Here is a 16,256-nt window from a genome sequence, read left to right as displayed (position 1 = left end):
CCAATGTCTACCTAAATATGTAATATAGAGGAATTTTATCATTTTGTGAGGAAAACAGAATTACATACAATAATACTGATGAGTTTTGGCCAGTCATATGTCCCATAGGGTGGCCGGTCAGCATCATGTGGTCATGATGATGGGCCTGTTTTTATGTGAAGACCTGGAGCTGTAGTTTCATCCACCCCATTGTTTATCTTGTACCAGAGGCGTTTCTAGAGAGGGGGGATCCAAGTACCGACTCCATTCCCTTCCTCTCCTGTAGCCATCACCGCCGCGGTTAGCGCTCTCAGCACTGAGAGTCTGGCACACTGCACCCATTATAGATACACCACTGTCTGGTAAGTAGTTGAAGCATTCTAGTAATACTATGTAATTTCTTGTAATGTATAGTGACTTCTTACATTTTGAAAGTAAAGTATGTTATTAACTCAGGCACCGAAAAGACCAGTGACTTGGGGTAATTAGAGGGGTGAATTTGTGCGGTGTCTATGTGCTCAAACAGGATCCAATACAGCTTTTCAGATAAACGAATTGGTGCTTTACTTTCAGAACAAATAATACAACACCAGTGAACAGAAAATAACCAAGCTCCTATGCAGGACACTGACTCACTTCTTCGCTCCTGACTAACCTTGGACAGCTAATCTGCAAATGGAAAGTCCAAAGTCTCCCAGTTTTCTCATACGTCCTAGAGGATGCTGGGGAAACTTCAAGAACCACGGGGTATAGACGGGATCTGCAGGAGACATGGGCACTTTAAGACTTTCAAATGGTGTGACCTGGCTCCTCCCTCTATGCCCCTCCTACAGACTCCAGTTTAGATCTGTGCTCTGGCAGACTGGATGCACTCTGAGGAGCTCTACTGAGTTTCTTGGAAAAGACTTATGTTAGGTTTTTTATTTTCAGGGAGAACTGCTGGCAACCGTCTCCCTGCTTCGTGGGACTTAGGGGAGAGAAGTCAGACCTACTTCTAGTGAGTTTAAAGGCTCTGCTTCTTTGGCTACAGGACACCATTAGCTCCTGAGGGTTTGGAACACTAGGTACGCCTAGGGGTTCATTCCCAGAGCCCGCCGTCACCCCCCTTGCAGAGCCAGAAGTCAGAAGACAGGTGAGTAGAAGAAGAAAAGAAGACTTCAGTGATGGCTTCTGAGGTACCGCACAGCGATCGCGCTGCGCGCCATGCTCCCACACACAGCGGCACTGTAGGGTGCGGGGGGGGGGGGCGCCCTGGGCAGCATATAAATCCTCATATGTGACTGGAATTGAGGGGTATGAGTGCCTGGGCACTAATTCCTGACCCCGCCAGTATAAATATAATGAAAAATAGCAGGCTGAAGCGCGCCATTAAGGGGGCGTGGCTTAGCCCTCATATATCTCATCAGCGCCATTTTCTCACCACAGAGCTGTAGAGACGCTGGTCCTTCCTCACACTACTGTACACATAACAGAGTGAAAAACGCGGGGCGGGCACAGTTGATTTGGTGCAATAGAAGTTAATTATAAAAGCGCTACAGTTCTGAGGCATTATATACTGGTTTCAGAACCGGGTTTGAGTGCTGGGTTGTGAGCTGGCAAACTCCATCTGTGTCTCCCTGACAGACTTTACTGTGGGTCTGTCCCCTATATGCGGGTGTGTTGGTGGGTGTTTGGTACACGTGTGTCGGCATGTCTGAGGCTGAGTGCTCTTCCTACAAACGGCTGTGGGAGTGACCCTCTTGGCACCGCCGACTCCTGATGGGGCTTGGTACATGTGTGTCAACATGTCGGTGGCTGAATGTTTTTTCCCAAGAGGAAACTATAGTAGGAACACAGTTGTGTGTGGGTGGCCCTGTCGACACCACTAATATCTGACTGGGTAAAGATTTGCATGATAATGTGATGCGCATATATATATATATATATATATATATATATATAGTAAGGTTGCAAAAATCAGTGTCACAGGCCTAGAAATATCTATGTCAGGTTCATAGCTATATTTCCATCAGACCCCTGCGGGTCGCAAAAAAGGTTATTTTGCCCAGTTATTACTCCCTGATATCGACATAGATACTGTTTCCTATGTCGACCATAATGTTTCCTGATTAGATTCACACAAAAAAAAAAAGAGCATTCAGTACATGAGTAGTGCACATTAAGGACGTATTAACGTCACTTAGGACCCTGCTGTTACTGACAAAAGGGTCTATATATGGGTATATTTATATAATTATACATATAAATTTATAATGAAAGCTGAGGTACTGTGTGAGAAAGTCTTGGTCAGCCCTGACAAGATGGTTTCAAATCCTCAAGTGGATTCCGATTGCTTATTCTTTTCCCGCCGCGGATAGAATAAAGTGGGAGTCACCCCCTGTTCTTCACGGGGCCCTGTCACAAATCCAGCGGATCGTATGCAGGAAAATACATTATTTTCTGGTTATGTGTCCACGCATATGTTGGATAGACCTGCCGTTACATGTACAGGGGGGAGCAGTATTATTTAAAAATGGTCGGATGCCTGGTCATCCAATATAGATACCCTCCTTACGTTGGGTCATATCAAGAACACTGCAGCATACTTTCATGCGACTGCAAGGGATATAGGGCTATTGGGTTCACAGGCCAATTCCATGGTGGTCTCGGTTAGAAGGGCGTTGTGGAATCACCAATGTTATACCAATGCTGACTCCGAGAAGAAATGGAGTCTCTGCCCTATGAAGGTGAAGCCTGGTTTGGTGACGGCCTAGTTAATTTGATCTCGACAGCTGCCGCTAGTAAGTCTACCTTCTTGCACTATGTTCCCTCACAACGGATGTTGACGCATCATTGTCGGATGCAGTTTTTTCGGCCCAATAGATACAGATTCCCTTTTCTTTGCAGGTAGAGGAGGAAGAAAAGGGAAGAGGTCCGCAACCTCTTCAAGATCACAGGAGCAGACATCATCCTCTGTTCTGCCATATCCACCGCATGACGCTGGAACTCTCTTGTGGGAGTCCACACCGGTGGGGCCACGTCTAAAAACTCTTCAGTCAGTCCTGGAACGGACCTGGACCTGTGGGTTTTTACGAATAGTGTCCCTAAGGTACATACTGGAGTTCCAGACGTTTCCCCTCACCAATTTTTCAAATTACAGATTCTTCTCCGGACGGGGAGGTAGTATGCGACACAATACTATTTTGTTAATTGGTACTGGCCAGTATCTTATTGTGATATTTGTGTGTATATATATATTTTTTATGCTATAAAGTGAAAAGATTCTTATACAAAGTGAGAAGCGCTGTCTTATTTTTTGTTTGATTTTTTTCTTTGTGGGGAAATTGGGATCAGTTCCCCAAGATCAGCTGCTCTCACTCTGTAGGTGACAGCGCTAAGTGTATACATCTGTATTACTCTCCCTGACAGTTCTTCAAAAACAGGGTTAGCTCCTGAACTTGCCAGAATCACTGTTGGTCCAAACGACGCAGTTGTCTGTTTTGGGAATAATACTAGACACAGAACTACAAGGAGTTTTTTTTTCTTCCAGTGGAAAAGGCTCTAGAGAATCCAGAGTCTGGTCAAACAAATTCCGAGACCCGCAAGAGTGTCATTTCATCAATACATTCGGTTGCTGGAAAAGATGGTTGCGGCCTACGAGGCCACTCAATTTGGCAGGTTCCACGCCAGGGTGTTCCAGAGGGACCTGTTGGACAAGGGGTCCGGTTCCCACCTACACTTACACCGGAGGATAATCCTGTCTTCCAAGACCAATCTCACTTCTGTGGTGGCTGCGCAGTTCTCACCTCCTAGAGGGGCGCAGGGTCGGGATCCAGGACTGGATCCTAGTGACCACGGATGCAAGCCTCCGAGGCCTGGGGGCAGTCACTCAAGAGGAAAACTTCCAAGGAAGAGGGTCAAGTTAGGAAACTGATCACCACATTAACAGTCTAGGGTTAAGGGCCGTTTACAATGATTTTCTACAACGAAAAACAGAACAGCAATGGCAGAAGCCACAAGGTTTTTCTGCGGGCGGAGAAACATACGAGCATTTTGTCAGTGATGTTCATTCCAGGAGTGGACGACTGGGAAGCAAACTTCCTCAGCAGACGATCTCCATCCAGGAGTGGGGAGACCTCTTCCAAGTAGTCTTCGAAGACATGTCATTGGGATTTCCTCAAGTAGGAATGATGGCATCTCGTCTCAACAGGAAGCTTCAGAGTTCCAGGTCAAGGGACCCTCAAACAGGAACAGTGAAGGCACTGGTGACAACGTGGGTGTTTTCAGTCGGTATATGTATTCCCTACATTTTCTCTCGTTCCAAAAGTTCTGGGTTCATATAAAGGAAATTCGGGCGAGCCTCATGGTCCCAGACTGGCCAAGGAGAGATTGGTATCCAGATCTCAGGAATTACTCATAGGCGATCCCTGGCCTTTTCCTTTGCGCGAGGACCTGTTGCTACAGGGGCCATACGTGTAGAACTTACCGCGGCTACATTTGACGACATGGCGGTTGAATGCCAGATATTAGTCCGTAAGGGTATTCCCACGGAAGTAGTTCCCACACTTATTCGGATTAGAAAAGGGGTAACGTCGAAACATTACTACCGTCCTGGAGAAAATATGTTTCTTGGTGTGAATCCAAGAAGACGTCTACGGTAGAGTTTTCAGTAATTAAAATCGGCCTAATCGGTTTTCTTTCAGAATCAATTGGACTCCCTTTCAGAAGTTCAGACTGTCGTGAAGAGAGTGTTGCACATCCAACCTCCTTTTGTGCCCCAGTCGCACCAGGGGATCTTAATGGTGTGTTGCAGTTACTTCAGTCACATTGGTTCGAACCTTAACGTAAGGCGGAGTGAAATTCCTCACTTGTAAAGTGGTCGTCAGGTTGGCCTTGGCATACACAAGGCGAGTGTCTGAGTTAGTGGTCTGGTCTCACAAGAGACCTTATTTGATCTTCCAGGAAGATAGAGCAGAGTTGGAAACTCGTCAATAATTTCTACCGAAGGTGGTTTCTTTTTTCCACATATACCAACCTATAGTGGTGACTGTGGCTATGGACGCCTGCGCTGAATCGAAGTCTCTGCATGTGGTCAGAGTTTTGAAAATTTATGGCGCCAGGACGGCTCCGTTTAGGAACACAGCCTCTGTTTGTCCTGTTTGCTCCTAGCAAGATTGGGTGTCCTGCTTCCCAGCAGACCGTTGCGCGCTGGATCTGTGGTATGATTCAGCATGCTCATCTCACGGCAGGATTGCCATTACTGAAATAGGTGAAGGCCCATTCTACTAGAAAGGTGGGCTCGTCCGGGGCGGTTGACCGGGGAGTCTCGGCATTGCAACTTTGCTGAGCAGCTATTTAGAAAAAAATTGGGTTGACCTCACGTTTGGTCATTCGGTACTGCAGAGTCGTTCGCACTCTCCCGCCCATTCCAGAGCTTTGGTATAACCCCATGGTTTTTGAAGTGACCCCAGCATCCTCTAGGACGTATGAGAAAATAGGATTTTAATACCTACCGGTAAATCCTTTTCTCTTAGTCCGCAGAGGATGCTAGGCGCCCGTCCCAGTGCGTACTGTATCTGCAGTTATTGGTTGTGGTTACACACAGGTTGTGTTACTTTTTTTTTAGCATATTGCTGCAAATTCTTCATGCCGTTGGCTTGTGTTCTGTTGAATGCCACGTTCTGCTGCATGCTTGAGGTGTGAGCTGGTAAGATGCTCACCGTGGTTTAACAATAAATCCTTTCCTCGAAATGTCTGTCTCCCTGGGCACAGTTCCTTAAACTGGAGTCTGGAGGAGGGGCATAGAGGGAGGAGCCAGGTCACACCATTTGAAAGTCTTAAAGTGCCCATGTCTCCTGCGGATCCCGTCTATACCCCATGGTTCTTGAAGTGACCCCAGCATCCTCTACGGACTAAGAGAAAAGGATTTACCGGTAGGTATTAAAATCCTATTTTTTCAAGTAGAGCTGTGGATTTTTCCTGTAAAAATTATAATTCAAAATAAATACATTATATATATATATATATATATATATATATATATATATACACACACACACTGCTCAAAAAAATAAAGGGAACACTTAAACAACACAATGTAACTCCAGGTCAATCACACTTCTGTGAAATCAAACTGTCCACTTAGGAAGCAATACTGATTGACAATCAATTTCACATGCTGTTGTGCAAATGGAATAGACAACAGGTGGAAATTATAGGCAATTAGCAAGACACAATAAAGGAGTTGTTCTGCAGGTGGTGACCACAGACCACTTCTCAGCTCCTATGCTTTCAGGCTGATGTTTTGGTCACTTTTGAAAGCTGGCGGTGCTTTCACTCTAGTGGTAGCATGAGACGGGGTCTACAACCCACACAGGTAGTGCAGCTCATCCAGGATGGCACATCAATGCGAGCTGTGGCAAGAAGGTTTGCTGTGTCTGTCAGCGTAGTGTCCAGAGCATGGAGGCGCTACCAGGAGACAGGCCAGTACATCAGGAGACGTGGAGGAGGTCGTAGGAGGGCAACAACCCAGCAGCAGGACCGCTACCTCTGCCTTTGTGCAAGGAGGAACAGGAGGAGCACTGCCAGAGCCCTGCAAAATGACCTCCAGCAAGCCACAAATGTGCATGTGTCTACTCAAACGACCAGAAACAGACTCCATGAGGGTGGTATGAGGGCCCGACATCCACAGGTGGGGGTTGTGCTTACAGCCCAACACCATGCAGGATGTTAGGCATTTGCCAGAGAACATCAAGATTTGCAAATTCGCCACTGGCGCCCTATGCTCTTCACAGATGAAAGCAGGTTCTCACTGAGCACATGTGACAGACGTGACAGAGTCTGGAGACGCCAAGGAGAATGTTCTGCTGCCTGCAACATCCTCCAGCATGACCGGTTTGGCAGTGGGTCTGTAATGGTGTGGGGTGGCATTTCTTTGGGGGGACGCACAGCCCTCCATGTGCTCGCCAGAGGTAGCCTGACTGCCATTAGGTACCGAGATGAGATCTTCAGACCCCTTGTGAGACAATATGCTGGTGCGGTTGGCCCTGGGTTCCTCCTTATGCAAGACAATGCTAGACCTCATGTGGCTGGAGTGTGTCAGCAGTTCCTGCAAGATGAAGGCATTGATGCTATGGACTGGCCCACCCATTCCCCAGACCTGAATCCAATTGAGCACATTTGGGACATCATGTCTCGCTCCATCCACCAACACCACGTTGCACCACAGACTGTCCAGGAGTTGGTGGATGCTTTAGTCCAGGTCTGGAAGGAGATCCCTCAGGAGACCATCCGCCACCTCATCAGGAGCATGCCCAGGCGTTGTAGGGAGGTCATACAGGCACGTGGAGGCCACACACACTACTGAGCCTCGTTTTAAGGACATTACATCAAAGTTGGATCAGCCTGTAGTGTGTTTTTCCACTTTAATTTTGAGTGTGACTCCAAATCCAGACCCCCATGGGTTAATAAATTTGATTTCCATTGATCATTTTTGTGTGATTTTGTTGTCAGCACATTCAACTATGTAGAGAACAAAGTATTTAATAAGAATATTTCATTCATTCAGATCTAGGATGTGTTATTTTAGTGTTCCCTTTATTTTTTTGAGTAGTGTATGTATATATATATATATATATATATATATATATACACACACATACACACACACACTGTATATACAAAAGGTACTGACATATTTCCATAGCCACTCACATGATACATTGTTATTCCATACAATTAATAATTCATCTCTCTATTCTTAAATATATACAAGCTGATTAAAGATGCATTCCTCCTTTGCATTTGATAAATAGTCTCTGGCTTCATTGACATAGCACACATAATGGTATTATTAACATTCTCTAACTCTCTTAAAATTTCCAATTTATTTTAATAGATGATATTGTTTAAGGGGGAGGCACAATCTATTGTGGATTTTAGTAGTCTCTTCTGGGAAGGTGACAACCTTCCATAATAAAACTTGACAGTGCTTCTCCCCTTTTACATTTTAATACATGGAATCTGCAGGCGTAACAGCGGATATTTTATGGAGTGTTAGAGATGCTATTCTCCTGAGTAGGAGCACAGAAGGGTCATCACCTCTCCTAAAGGTATTGATGACCCGAGGTCCTTCTGTGTGTATTAAGCTCTATTTCTCTGAATGTGATTAAATTTAAGATATTGTTTTAATTATAATGAGGTACTTAATTGCACTGGTTACTGGGCCTGTTATGCATCACAGTCTTTGGGGTCTCATAGAATTCTATTGCAATGGGGCTGTTGTATGCATATGAAACAGTCACAGAGAAGTGGGAGCTCCTAGCATGGTAGTTTTGGCATTGAATGACTGAAGATACCTTTTTTTATTTCAATGTATTTATCATAGAGGTTTTAAATCAATATTCTTAGGTAACCTCGATTTTCCTTTTCTTTCTGAATGCTGTATTTTTGCATTTACCTAGCATTGTTGTAGCGGGTTTACTTTTTTATATACTGCACGGTTAGTGCTGACTGGCAATTTTAGTTATTTCCATCTATAATGATAATGATAACTCTGGCCCTAAACTGAAACTATTTCCGGACAATTGCAATAGTGTTTAAAGCCTGCTTTTAGAACTTAAAACATTATGGGGAGATGTACAGGCTCTGTTTGCAAAAATGACAGATAAAAACTGATTGGTTAGTACTTTGTCACTCTCTAATTTATCTGTCTCCCAGGTTTGATACATCTCCTCACTAGAGGTTTTTCAGAATTGTGAACAACCTGATAGTTTGCTTAACACGGGTGTAGTATGGTATGCCGGCGGTCGGGCTCCCGGCGACCAGCATACCGGTGCCGGAATCCCGACCGCCGGCATACCGACAGCTGGATGAGCGCAAATGAGCCCCTTGTGGGCTCGCTGCGCTCGCCATGCTGCGGGCACGGTGGTGTACTACGCGCGCTCCGCTATCTATTCTCCCTCCAGGGGGGTTGTGGACCTCCAAGAGGGAGAAGAACTGTTGGTATGCCGGCGGTCGGGTTTCCGGCGCCGGTATGCTGGTCGTCGGGAGCCCGGCCGCCGGCAAATTGAAGACCACCCGCTTAACACTACAAGTAAGATTACATACTACTTTGGCTTACTTGATCCATGTTTATAATGTTATTACATCACAACTACACACCAGTAAAACACCTTCGTAGGTGATTTGTACAGCGGATGATTGTTAATGTAGTAGGTTATATTGCCTGTTTAAGGAAAGAGGACTGAAATGAAAATAAGAGCACTTTTTTTGTAATAAAAATATAACAATATTTTGGGGTTTATTTAATAAGCTTTGGAGAAAGATAAAGGGAAGAGAGATCCAGGGCAGAATGTACTACCCATTACCACAGCATTCATTCCCCTGGGGCCGCGGTGGTCACGTGTTCGTGATGTATCATTAAAGTTTTGTTGAAAAAAAAATTGCTGTTCCTGCGCAGTGAAAAATAGCGAAAGACTTCCATCCTAGGTATTTGTGTCCATAGACTGTTGAGGGGCTCGATTGCTGCCGTTATGTACTAACAGCAGTTGCGGTTGTTAGCGGGGCACATTTCTGTCTTTCGTAACGCCACAAATACTGCAGCTCTAAATGCTGATTCTGGCATGCTGACAGCCTCAGGCAGAGCGCGCATGCACAATATGCTCAAAGACCTCATGGAAGAGAGATTGTGGAAGGCATCTGTGGCCACCGCAGCAGCTGAGGACGGAAAGAAGATACATGTCAGCATGCTGTAGGAGGAGTGGGAACATCGCAAAGTAAGTGATGCGATGTAACCGCGATCTCCGGTGTGGTGAAAGTGCATCATTATTAGTACATCCCGCCCTAAGTATCAGCCAATCAGCTCATAACAGTGATGTTACAGGCTGTGTTTGAAAAATGACAGGAGCAGGATAGTTGGTAGTTTACTCTCTCTACTTTGTCTCCATAAGGCTTAGTATATAGACCCTCTCTTTTCTCATTTGCAATCTAATTGTGCATACTGTACCGGTTGAACCTCCAGACCAGTGATCAACTTGCCCAAAAGTCACCAATCTGGTTGTTGAGGTGCCACAAATGAAACTGCAGCCATTACAGATTTCAGGGCTAAGCAAGGGGATTGTGTGCAAAAAACTTAGTGTTAACGCAAGCAAGAAACATAGGAAATCACTGGTAGAAAACCAGAAGATGACCCTTTCATTCGCTGAGAACAACCATCAGAAACCTGAGGAAGGATAATGGAATAAAACTAAGTGGTTGCAAAGGCAGAAACCAAGAAAACAGAAGTAAGTGGAGTGCTCGCAGTACTGTTTGGGCAAGCCGGATGGTGTAATGGTTAACATTACTGCCTCTCAACACTGAGGTCACAGGTTCGATGCCCACCATGGCTCTAATTGTGTGGAGTTTGTACATTCTCCCAGTATTTGCGTGGGTATCCTCCAGATATTCTGGTTTTCTCCGACAATCCAAAAATATACTGGTAGGTTAATTGGCACCCCCCCAAAAAATGAACCCTAACGTGAATGTGTGTGCATGTATATGTGGTTGGGAATATAGATTGTAAGCTCCACTAGGGCAGGGATGATGTGAATTGTCAAATATTCACTGAAAGGGCTGCGGAATGTGTGTGCAGTGTGCACTATATAAATAACTTATAATAAATAAATAATACTGTATAATCTAATAATTTAGCAGTAATTTAGTCAAAATTACAGTCCAAGAGAAGGCAGTGAGAGCACGCTGGATTCGGGTTCAGGGAGCAAACCATGCAGTCACAGAATAAGCCAGGTTGATACTTGTTGAAACGGGTATGGGTTGTTGGGTCGACAGTCATTAGGTCGACCACTATTGGTCGACATGCATTAGGTTGACATGTACTAGGTCGACAGGTCAAAAGGTCTACATTATTTTTAAAACGTTTTTTGGTGTTTTCTTCGTAAAGTGATGGGGAACCCCAATTAGTGCATCGTGTGCCCTCATATGGCACGCTTCGCTTGCCATGCTTCGGGCAAGGTGCCTCGCTCCGCTACCACTGCACTCAGCACAGGTTACCGTTCCCAATTGTAGTCCACGTGGATCGTAAAGTATGAAAAAGTCCAAAAATTTAAAAAAAAATTGAAAAACTCATGTTGACCTTTTGAACTGTCGACCTAATGACCATAGACCTATATATGAGAGGCAGAGAAGTTTCTGCATTAGGAGGAGGTGCAGGCCCTGACATGCCATATGGAGCATTATGGGGTTGCTCCAAGGTAGGTAGCTCTTAGCTTAGACATATTGTAGTAAGGAGCCATTATCATGTAGCTCCTTGCTGGTTAATCATAGACCCAGATTGGGGTAATGGAGGTGTGAGGTGTGGTGCCTCTGGACTGGCTGAGCTGGATGGCTTTAGTATGACATACCTTTACATTCTATTAACACTTATCACTTTCTAATTTCTTTAACACTATTTCTCCATTTTAATTACATCTCATTTTTGTATCACTTCCTTTATAGCTTCGGCTTCCTAACACTAATTTATTAACACTATAGTTTTTTCACTGGTATGCTGCCCTGGGCTTTCTGGCTTATGCTGGTTTTTTGGGGTGCCACACCCTACACCTAGATATAGCGCTTAGGACCAAAAATATACAGAGACGCCTTGGTGCGGTTTTAGGGCTTATTCATACATTTGCATAAATATATGTAACTGAGATATCTGAATTTTAATATTGTGTGGGATTTACATTTGGTTACTGTTATCATTCAGGGTGCTGGGGGAAACAAAATGCATTTTTTTCTGACCTAATGACCATGTTGTCCTAATGACCCTGTCGACCTAATGCATGTTGACAAATAGTGGTTGACCTAATGACTGTCGACCTAATGACCGTATCCCGTTGAAACAGGGTAATAGATGTGCTGCTGTGTGAGTGGATCCGCAGACACAGTTATCTGGCAAAATCCCATCTATACTGTGAAGTTAAAATAGTCTTCTTATTGCCAGATCAGTAGCCAATGTGATTACTGAAAATGCACAGAGAATGGTCTAACAAAATACACATTGGGGGTCATTCCGAGTTGTTCGCTCGCTAGCTGCTTTTAGCAGCATTGCACACGCTAGGCCGCCGCCCTCTGGGAGTGTATCTTAGCTTAGCAGAATTGCGAATGAAAGATTAGCAGAATTGCGATTAATTAGCAGTTTCTGAGTAGCTCGAGACTTAGTCCTACACTGCGATCAGCTCAGCCCGTTTCGTTCCTGGTTTGACGTCACAAACACGCCCTGCGTTCAGCCAGCCACTCCCCCGTTTCTCCAGACACTCCCGCGTTTTATCCTGGCACGCCTGCGTTTTTCCGCACACTCCCAGAAAACGGTCAGTTTCCGCCCAGAAACACCCACTTCCTGTCAATCACACTCCGATCACTTCAACTATGGAAATTCTTTGTTCGGACGTGAGTAAATCTACTAAGTTTTGTGTTAAAATACTTAGCGCATGCGCGCTGCGTACCATGCGCATGCGCATTTTTGCCTTAATCGCTCCGTTGCGAAAATCGGCAGCGAGCGAACAACTCGGAATGACCCCCCATTGAACAATACCTAAAAATTCTTCCACATATAAAAACAACTGGACATTCTTTGAAAATCCAACCACTTGGTACTGTATGTTTAGAAATTCAATTACTTGGGAAGCTCTGTGAACAGTGGAGAGATGCAGTAACTTGACAACTATTATTAGTTTGTGCTTTGGGGGTCAAATGATAAAGCACGCAGGAAGCAAATATAAAGGGTTATCATTTGACTTTATTTTCTAACATTTCTGATCAAATCAGATTTTGTTTGTATGAGACAGACCCTCATATTGCTACATTTAGGTCAGATTGATACACACTGACTGCGTGGGGTGTTATTTTAAGGCAGGAGTAATGTAGTAGGCTTTATTGACATGAAAATGAGAGCAACACTTTTTGGGACTAAAAATATTACAATCTTTAAGTCTGTCTTCTCATTGGACAAGGGGGGTCATTCCGGCCTGATCGCACACTGCAGTTTTTCGCAGCGTAGCGATCAGGTTACTACTGCGCATGCGTATGCACCGCAATGCGCAGGCGCGTCGTACGGGTACAAAGCGGATCGTTGCTGTGTGATGGATTTAATGAAGAATCCATTTGCACAGCCGATCGCAAGAAGATTGACAGGAAGTGGGCGTTTGTGGGTGTCAACTGACCATTTTCTGGGAGTGTCTGGAAAACGCAGGCGTGTCCAAGCGTTTGGAGGGCGGGTGTCTGACGTCAATTCCGGGACCGGACAGGCTGGAGTGATCGCAAGGGCTGAGTAAGTTCTGAGCTTCTCAGAAACTGCACAAACTATTTTTGTACCGCTCAGCTGCACATGCGATCGCACCCTTGCACAGCAAATTTACACTCCCCAGTGGCCGGCGACTATGCGTTTGCACGGCTGCAAAAAATAGCGAGCGATCAGCTCAGAATGACCCCCAATGCTGTTTTGTGATGGGGTAAAGATGGTCACTGTGAATTAGTTTATAGGCATAGAATGTTCATTTTTAAATCATAAAGGCTGGAGCTCCACCAAAAAACGAGATGCATACAGTATTTGCCGAGTTGAAAACCTGTAGTTTTGTTTCTTTCACTTTCTATAACTTATGGCCTGATTAAGAGATGTACGTTAATTCAGTCAAAGCTGGGAATTTGTACGCAGCAGCGGTGCGAGAATATGAAAATGTCGCAGCTGGCACCATGACCAATCAAAGCATTTGCACAGTAGCTCTATGGATGCGCATCTTGGTCGCCTATACTGAGATGCTAGAGCCATGTTATCTGCGTATTGGTTTGCAGGTGCAGGATGCAGCCAGTAGCGGATCTTGCTATGGGCACGCAGGATTTTTGCCCGGGACGCCACATTCCAGAGGGTGCCGCCGTTGTCCGGAGGGCGCTGCTGCCGTGGCAAGATCCGCTACTGGTGGTGCCGTCCAGTGCTGTGCGCGATGATGGCATCGCACATCACACGGCATTGTGAGACTGGCACATAGACGCTAGGGGTCATAGTGTCACTAGGGGTCATAGGGGTCACTAGACGCTAGGGGTCTAGTGTCTATGCTGTGTTATGGGAGAGACGTCATGACGTCTCTCCCATAGATCCGAGGAGCGGTGCCGGCGGTCGGAGACGGAGGACAGCAGCGGCCGGGAGGCAGTATTTTTTAATTTATTTTATTTTTTGGGGTGATCTGCGCTACTGGGGGCACAGTACAGAGGGCACAGTACTGGGGGCACAACTGCTGAGGGCACAGCTACAGGGGGCATAACTAACCATGTCCCTTCTCCGAAGCCACGCTCCTATTTTTTCGCCCTGGGCGCCACAAGACCTAGATCCGGCCCTTGCTGCAGCCCATCTTCAAAACGGTCTTGACATGACTGTGTTTTTGCTGCCACTCCCAGTAACCTATCCCAAATGCTCCCTGACTGTTAATCACACTGCACATAAATCTGATCATCATCGCAAGACCATTGTGACACATGAGCAGTACTACTCAGATGTTCAACTGTGTAAACGGGTGTAGTATGGTATGCCAGCGGTCGGGCTCCCGGCGACCAGCATACCGGCGCCGGGAGCCCGACCGCCGGCATACCGACAGTGTGACGAGCGCAAATGAGCCCCTTGTGGGCTCGCTGCGGGCATGGTAGCGCGCTACGATATTTTATTCTCCCTCCAGGGGGGTCGTGGACCCCCACGAGGGAGAATAAGTGTCGGTATGCCGGCTGTCGGGATTCCGGCGCCGGTATACTGTGTGCCGGGATCCCGACAGCCGGCATACTGAAGACCACCCGCGTAAACATCAAAATAGCGTACATCTCTGAGTCAGGCACTTAATAACTAACATACAAGAGGGTAGATATTGTTCTATATGTAAAATGCTGAAATACATGCAGGTTGTGCTGTAGAGTGAAAAAAAACAAAAAACTTTTGGCTTTATATTAAAAGATTCTGTTCACTCTAGTTTTATGGTTGATGAAGCGAATTAGCATATCACTGTGCTTGATGAATGAGTGCCCCCCTATTTTATAAATGGGCAATTATTTGGCTGATGCCTATTATTTTTAACTTGACATCTGACAACGAGACACAATGTTCTCCAACCACTTCATCACTCGACCTGTTTCTTGTCACTTGTCAGTTGCATCTAATGGTGAAATTTTTATATTTTCCATTGCTTTGTATGTTTAATAAATCACCTCTCTGCTGCATTCCACAGTTGATATAAAATGATTGCTCCTCCTCCCATTTTTCTGTAATTTCCAACAATGAATAAGCCTTAGATTAGGGATTTATAATAATTTGTGTTCTGCTAGCAAACTATAATTACCACATACGAGAGGAAAAAAGTAAAAGTTTGATCCTCCATACCCAGGCAAGTTCTTACCTACAGTACTTAATGATCTTAAGTGGTCGCCTGGTGTCCATTTATTTAATTCCATCATTTAGTTGGACCAGATAATGTTGCTGAGTGGTTTTACTTATGCTGTAATCACCAGGTCTAATTTCCTTGAAATAGACAAGCACAGAACTAAGCCCCACAGTCAGGCCATGTATTCATAATAAATTGTTCAATTTGTGCGCTTTTCATTTCCTTTGACAATTTAAGATGTTTTCATTATGAAGTGGCTTTATCAACTCTCAGATTCCACTACAGCAAGTGAAATGAAAACACAGTGCAAATTAATTCTTGGTTATTAAAGCAGAGCAGTGATTTAAATGTCATCTTAAAAGTTTTTTTTTCCTTTCTGTCTCGCTTTATTGGAAATACAAAGTGCAAACATTTGTAGTGAAAGTATAGACACTGAAAGAGGTTGTCCACATTCCAACATAACCGCTTATCTCTAGTTTTCATTTGGATCAGACAGGGAGAACGTTAGAGATGAGGCAGCTCAATGCTGTTTTGTTATTAGGCAGAAAAGAACTACAGAGAACATAAACATAATTTTCTTGTATTATCTCTGCTTATTACAATGCTAAATATAACTTTTAAATCTTTCTTACATGCATATGTTGAGTTGGATGTGTCATAGCATGCCTGGGCCTGGCTGAGTCTGGTGGCACGGGTCTCTGGGTTCTGCAGCGGGTCCACCGTGGGTGGATGGTCTCTAGTGTTTGCAGCATTTACTCTTCGGTACTGCTGTTCACTGTGGCTCTGCTTCCAGCAGTAACAGGCCGATGCAGCTCCCACATTGATACCGCGTTTGTTGCCAATTTCAAGTTCCACCCTATAAAAGAAGTTTCTTGATACTAACCAGTGCCAGAGTAAAGG

The 16,256-nt window shown here is 45.0% G+C and overlaps 1 protein-coding gene across 4 annotated transcripts in view; it reads left to right on the top strand.

Annotated features, from left to right (window-relative positions):
• CDH23 (cadherin related 23) overlaps positions 1 to 16,256 on the top strand; it is a 1,868,204-nt gene that overhangs the window by 561,297 nt on the left and 1,290,651 nt on the right. The window lies entirely within an intron of this gene.

Source organism: Pseudophryne corroboree, chromosome 3 (assembly GCF_028390025.1).
Source record: "Pseudophryne corroboree isolate aPseCor3 chromosome 3, aPseCor3.hap2, whole genome shotgun sequence".
NCBI lineage: Eukaryota > Metazoa > Chordata > Amphibia > Anura > Myobatrachidae > Pseudophryne > Pseudophryne corroboree.
This window is presented reverse-complemented; position numbering and strand designations above follow the sequence as displayed.